Source organism: Pristiophorus japonicus, unplaced genomic scaffold (genome assembly GCF_044704955.1).
Source record: "Pristiophorus japonicus isolate sPriJap1 unplaced genomic scaffold, sPriJap1.hap1 HAP1_SCAFFOLD_130, whole genome shotgun sequence".
NCBI lineage: Eukaryota > Metazoa > Chordata > Chondrichthyes > Pristiophoridae > Pristiophorus > Pristiophorus japonicus.
This window is the reverse complement of record NW_027250967.1, coordinates 1664546-1671671: the sequence shown is the minus strand read 5'-3', so window position 1 is coordinate 1671671 and position 7126 is coordinate 1664546. Positions and strand designations below refer to the sequence as shown.

Genomic DNA, 7126 nt, shown 5'->3' with positions numbered 1-7126 from the left:
CGTGTTCACTTCCACATCCTCACAGTGGGGCCACAGAGGCTCCTACCGTCTCCCCGCGATTAGCGAACTCGCCCAGTTTGTAAAATTAAACCCGGAACACGTGCCCGGCAAAGGGTAGGAGAAGCGGGAGAGTGTGTAAGCTCGTTCTGTAACAGATAGTAGTGAGGTTATTAACGGCGATTACAGCAATCATTAATCCTCTCACACACCTTAATTATTTTTCTGCGATGAACTGATTGAGAATGGAAAGAAGTTTAATGCTCGAGATCTTAACCACTTGACCAGAGAACAGCTTCGATAATTTGTATAAATATAAAAATATATATTTATTTATGGACCTGAATATCAACGGCTCGCTGCCAAGACCTCATGGCGCGACGGTCGTGCATCTAACTTTGAGCGAGAGAAATTCTTCCACAGTGACACCCATTTCATCTTTTGTTCCCTTTTAAACACTAGAAACTGAGACAGGGGAATAAATAGAGAAACCAAAGCTCAACGATACAGAAAAGAGGAAGAGAGAAGGGGAAATACTGTCCCCACCCAGAACTAATGCAGAAACCCCTCTGCTGCGCTCGGGGTGGCCACCCACAGACTGGATACACTAACGTCCCAACAGCTCATTTACTGTCGGAGTGGGACCGTGCGGCGCTTCAGATGACAGGTCGAAAAAGGAAAGTCACTGATTCGATCTCATGTGCTCCTTCTGCCAAGAATAGCTACACACAAAAAATGCTTTTATAAAAGTTACACCTTATCTCCAAGTTTGTCAAAAAGTTAGCTTGTTGGTCAAGAGGTATGATTCTCGTTTCTGGCTTGTTAATTGAAATTTGCGAGAGATCCCGGCCGAACCCATTATTCTGCCGCGAATTTTGAAATTACATCGAACTTTTGCAAAGAAGGACTTGCATTTCTGCAACACCTTTCAGGAACTCATGATGCCTTAAAGCGCTTTACAGTCGTTGAGTTATGTTTGAAGTGTTGTAGTGTGGGGAAAGATGTGCCCAAATCACCCCACACGAACCTCAACTCTTTGCGAAGGAGTTTTGTGCAAATAATCAGGGACTTGGACTTTCTTTGAATGATTTCTGCTTGTACCTGTATTCAAGCTTGAAACAGCAACTGGGCTTCCATCTGACGGGAGCAGCGTGTCGCAGTTCGCGAGTAGGTGACGAGGTTTGGCGCTGATGTACGTCACTTTCAATCTTTGAAATTTCACCAAGCAAAGAAATGATGAATCCAACTGTCCCTGAAATCCTTTTGTTCAGGTTTAATCACAGGAATATCTGCAGTCAGGAGGTGAAAAGTAATTAAAACCGACGACTGGCTTTGGGACAATCAGTATACTTTGTCACAGACAAGGCACCGGAAGGCTGGAAGGTAGATCACACCAGTTGTGGGAGAGCTGGTTGGTGGTGACATGGAAGTGTCTGCAGTATGCGGGACCAGACTGCTTCCATGCATCCACAATGAATGTCCCTCCCTTTATTTGGGAAAAGTACAACTCAGAGTAGACAAGTTCCATCCCGGTCGGAGCAATCTGAAGCTTTAACTGACTGACGCCCTGGTTTGGGATGTCTTGCAGTTTACATTTAAGTTAGTCTCTGTGGCGCAATGGGTTAGCGCATTCAGCTGTTAACCGAACGGTTGGTGGTTTGAGCCCACCCAGGAACGAAGCTTTTAACTGTTTTCCCCGAGGATTCAGTGCCGCACAGTTCCAGGTTGTCATTGTGCGTTTTGGCTGCACGAATATATTCCGCAAACATTGCCAGCTGTGCTGTTATCCAGTGAGTTCCCACTCCAATACTTTTATGAACATTTAGTTAATGGAAAACGATAACAATTTTTTACATGGAGCATGGTCCTCCATCCAGTCCACGAGAAATAAATTACGTTACTGGGTTTAAAGGAACTGGTGGAAATTGTCTGACCGATCGTTATGGCTTTGCTCAGATTCTGAGAGTCAACAGTTTGCGAAGAATTATCTCATGCCCAATGCCTAGCATGAAAATGTCTCTCAGCATTTGTTCTAGGAATCCCTCAAATTCGCAATGTCCTGCGAGGCACCTTAATTTGGCGACATAGCTCGCCACTTCCTGGCCCTCCGACCGTTGGCACGTGTAGAACCGATACCTCGCCATCAGATCGCTTTCTTTAGGATTTAGATGCTCGCAGACCAGCGTACACAATTCCTCATAGGATTTAGTTGTTTTTGTCACCAGATCTAGAAGATTCTTCATGAGGCCATAGGTTGGTGCCCCACAGACGGTAAGGAGGATCGCCTTTCATTTGGCAGCGTTCTCGTCGCCTTCCAGCTCGTTGGCCACGAAGTATTGGTCGAGTATCTCCACAAAGGCTTCGCAATCGTCCACTTCTGAGAACTTCTCCAGGATACCAACTGTTCCTTGCATTTTTGCGTGGTTGTTCATTGTCTCGTCGCCAATTGATATGCTCATAATAAAGGATGAAACTTAGTATTGTGAACACTGAGTAAGTGTGACCTTTGCTCCTTTAATAAGACTGCAGAGTACAGGTACCTCATGGGTGGCCTGCTTACATACCGTGCTCCCAAGGGATACTGGGATCCCTTGGGACTCCGACAGGTAGGCCCTCTGGTGGTGGTGTGCACAGGTTGTCAAGGGTTAAATACATAACACAAGATGTGAACAGAAATCAACCATCAAAAGCTCTGTCATTAACCGCAAAGGGTTTCCTGCAATTTTCTGATCGCAAAGCGCTTTCAGTCCTTGTCCTTAAAATTGCAGACGTGGAAATTGGGGAGTTTAATGACTTTGAAAGGAGGACATTGTTGTTTGGTGCCGTTCTGGTCAGAGAAATATTTGTGAAAGGAACTTTTTTAGAGAGAGGGATTGAGCATTTCAGCTTGTTCCTGAACACTTCTCTCTGGGCACTGAGCAAAGCAGCAATTTCTGTCGTGTGGAGGTTATCACATTTCCTTCACACTTGAAAAGTTCCCGGTTCAAGCCTGTGCAGAAACATTATTTCTCAAACAAAAACTTGTCTGCAATAAAAACTGTTTTGGATACATTGTTGAATGAGCATAGCACATTTAAAACCAGTCTCCTCCAATACAGATTGTGTAAAATCAGATCGGGGATAAAACTTCATCAAGGATTAAAGTTTCATGAGTTATTAAAGTTCACTTTTTGAAGTTTTGACTGTCCCTGTCAGCATTTCATTCATTCTGTGAAACAATGCGATCGGTTTACACCAGCAGATCTAAGCTGCATAAGAAACCACAAACAACTCATTAATTATTCGCTTTTCCCTAGTTCCAGAGCTCAGAGGGTTATTGTCCATCCCTGGGATACAAGCTACCTCGGACCCAGGCCAAAGCTCCCCGTACACCGAGCACAGGCTCAGGAAAACCCCGGGGTAGAGGTTATCCCGGTCACTGGGCCTTCCAGCAGCCCTGAACAAGCGCCCGGTCTGAAACTTTCCATAGTAATAACTTGTATGTGGAACATCTAACAGTAAGGACGGCCGTGCGGTCTGAGCCGCTGCTTTCAATATTTGATTAAATTATCAATTCTCCCTCAGTTCGCATTTTTATCATTGTGCAAAAGAAGATCATGGGTTCATTAATGATATTTACCCACGAAAGCAACATAAACGTTTAATGAAAAGTAGTCGCCCAACGTGGGGCTCGAACCCACGACCCTGAGATTAAGAGTCTCATGCTCTACCGACTGAGCTAGCCGGGCTTCTCAACATTTACTCTGTCAATCCCCTTCAGAATATTGTCCGTTTCAATGAGATCACCTCTCATTCTTCGAAACTCCAGAGAGTATCGGCATATTTTACACAATCTCTCACCATAGGACAGTCCTCTCATCCCAGGAATCAATCTCTTTAACCTCCGTTGTACCATCTCCAAGGCAAGTGTATCCTTCCTCAGATAAGGAGACCAAAACTGTGCGCAGTACTCCAGGTGTGGTCTCACCAGGGCCCTGCACAATTGGAGCAAGATTTCCTTACTCTTGCACTATGGGCGGAATATTAGGTGCTATGGTCCGAATATCCTGATTTTCTGCTGATTCTACGGTTGTATAAAAAGTTATTAAAATTCGACAGTCACTCGGCAAACATATTTGTATTTCCTTCAGTGTGCAACACTGATGGATGGATTAATGATGATTGAAACAATTATTCAGTATTTCACAGACTTGAATTATATTTGTCAGCTTGCTCTGTAAAAATGCTTTCCCTAACCAGGAATCAAAGCCAGACCATGGCAGTGAGAACACCAAATACTAACCACTAGACTACCAGGGAACACTGCTTGCAGCCTCTGCGATAGCTTTAAATATAGTCAGCTTACAATCACAGCTGAGAATTGTGCGGTGACACGGGGTGTAACTGGATTTGCTGGGAGCAGCGTGGAGGCCCCGACCTGCGTGAGAACACCAGCGGCAGGTCGGGGCCATAAAAGGAGCGGTGAGCGGCGGCCTGGGAGCAGCGTGGTGGTGTACCACGGCAAGGTACAGCGCGAGCTGGTGAATGAGGGCGACGGCAGCGAAGAGTGACGTCATCAAAGTCCAGGTCGGTGATTGGAGCTTTGGCAGGTACAGCAGGAGCAGCGAGAGACTGTGGAGGGATGTGATCGGGGCCCAGGGGTGGTGTGCGTTCAGGGCCAGGGGCCCAGGGGCAGCACGGGCCAGCCCACACTGCGATATGTGTGGGCACTGGGTCCGTGCAGCAGAGCTGGTCTCCAGTCGTCTTGGATAACCCTTGCCACTGGACCAAGACCTCGCTCTGTCAAGCCCGTGTGATGGCTGGGGTGCAACGGCCACCACACGTTAAAAAAATCCACGCACAGGCATCTTCCACCCTTCAACATGCAGTTCGGGACCTGGAATATTAGGTCCATCATTGAAACACCTGTGAAATCATCCTTTTTTGGCGTGGAAGCAAGTCATCCTCGCTTCGCGGGACTGCCTATTATGATGACGAACTGGATTTGCTGCAGTCCGCGGGCAGCAGGTGATGAAAACGGGCGTGAGAGGGTGAGTGACAGGTGGGCACTTCTTCTGATGCTGTCTGACCCACGGTGGGAATGGCCGGGGATTTTAAAGCCCTTTCATTGCACCAATGCAGGGTAAATGAAACTGTGTTTCAGGAACCTTCATGTATGCAAACATGGGCACTCTGCACTGTAGACCTCGTGGTGTAACGGTCGTGTGTCTGACTCCAGATCAGAAGGCTGCGTGTTTATATCACGTCGGGGTCACTGTACTTTTCCATATTGTTCTTCCGGAATTGAGATTTTCTTTGCTGCATCACAATTTACTTTCCCACCCATCTTTGTACCATCAGCAAACTTGGCTCCATTACACTGGGTCCCTGTATCCCTGGGATAGGGGAGGGACGACACGCCGGAGAAGTGTGAGCTTGTGGACCGGAGAAGTTGCAGCTGCTGGAGCTGTGCGTTTTATCGGGGAGGGACGGGGGGAGAGCCCGCCGAGCGACCGGAGAAGCTGAGAAGCTGCTGTGCTTTTCATCGGGTTTGACACTGTTTAAAAATGGCAGAGTGCCAAGTTTTCTCTCCCTACTGCCCATGCGCGAAGGTGCCGGCAGTGTTTTCGGCGCAGGCATTTGGCTCCACCCCCCACTTCACCATCGACACCACGCCAGGACTCCGGGGACTGTCCACAGCGGCCAGGATGAGGCGAGTTTTTCCCCCGCGCCATTTCCAGCGTGCAAAGTCGTTGTGCTTGAGGTCAGTGCGCCGACAATACTGCTTGGGGGAAATCTAGCTCTTAAAGAGTAAGGAGTACACTGAAGGAAATACAAATATGTTTGCCAAGCAACTGTCAAATTTTAATAACTTTTTATACAACCATCGAATCAGCAAAAAACAGGGCACTTGCCCCATAGTACCTAATATATAGCCCACAGTACAATAGTAAAGAAGTCTTGCTACAATTGTACAGCGCCCTGGTGAGATGAGGAGAAACTTCTTCACTCAGAGCGTTGTTAACCTGTGGAATTCTCTATCGCAGAGTTGTTGATGCCAGTTTGTTAGATATATTCAAGAGGGAGTTGGATGTGGCCCTTATAGCTAAAGTGATCAAGGGGTATGGAGAGAAAGCAGGAAAGGGGTACTGAGCTGAATGATCATCCATGATCTTATTGAATGGTGATGCAGGCTCGAAGGGCCGAATGGCCTACTCCTGCATCTATTTTCTATGTTTCGATGTTTCTCTGTCCTGCTACTGCTTCTTTAATAATGGATTCCAACATTTGCCCAACCACAGATGTTCGGCTAACTGGTCTATAGTTTCCTGCTTTTTGTCTGCCTCCTTTTTTAAATAGGGGCATTACATTTGCAGTTTTCCAATCTGATGGGTCCTCCCTAGACTCCAGCGAGTGCATGTCCACAGATCCCTGAAAGTAGCAGGCCAGGTAGCTAAGGTGGTTGAGAAGAAATATGGAATGATTGCCTTTATTAACCGAGGCATCGAATACAAGAGATGGGATCGGTGCGGCAGGTTAGGTCACAGCTGGAGTACTGCGTGCAGTTCTGGTCGCCATATTACAGGAAGGACATGATTGCACTGAAGATGGTGCAGAGGACATTTACGAGGATGTTGCCGGGAGTGGAGAATCTTCGCAATGAGGACAGATTAGAAAGGCTGGATTTGTTTTCCATGGAACAGAGACTGAGGGGAGACCTCATTGAGGTGCATAAAATAATGTGGGTCCAAGATATAGTGGATAGAAAGGACCTATTTCACTTAGCAGAGGGGTCAACAACAAGGAGGCATAAATTTAAAGTAATTGGTCGAAAGTTTAGAGGGGATATTTCTTCACGCAGAGGGTTGTGGGGGTCTGGAAATCACTGCCTGAAAGAGTGATAGAGGCAGAAACCCTCACCACATTTAAAAAGTGCTTGGATGTGCACCTGAAGTGCTGTAACCTGCAGGGCTATGGACCTGGAGCTGGAAAGTGGGATTAGGCTGGAGAGCCTCTAGTTGGCCGGCGCAGACACGATGGACCGAAATGGCCTCCTTCTGTGCTGCAAACTTCTTTGATTCTATGAACTCATTTGCAAAGAGTTGAGGTGCGTGTGAAGTGATTTGGGCACATCTTTCCTCACATGACA

At 47.0% G+C, this 7126-nt stretch overlaps 1 non-coding gene across 1 annotated transcript; it reads right to left on the bottom strand.

The window, feature by feature from the left end:
• Positions 1–3652: 3652 nt before the first annotated feature.
• On the bottom strand, positions 3653–3725 carry trnak-cuu (transfer RNA lysine (anticodon CUU)). The gene has a single exon. It is a non-coding gene; the product is annotated as a tRNA-Lys (tRNA).
• Positions 3726–7126: the final 3401 nt, after the last annotated feature.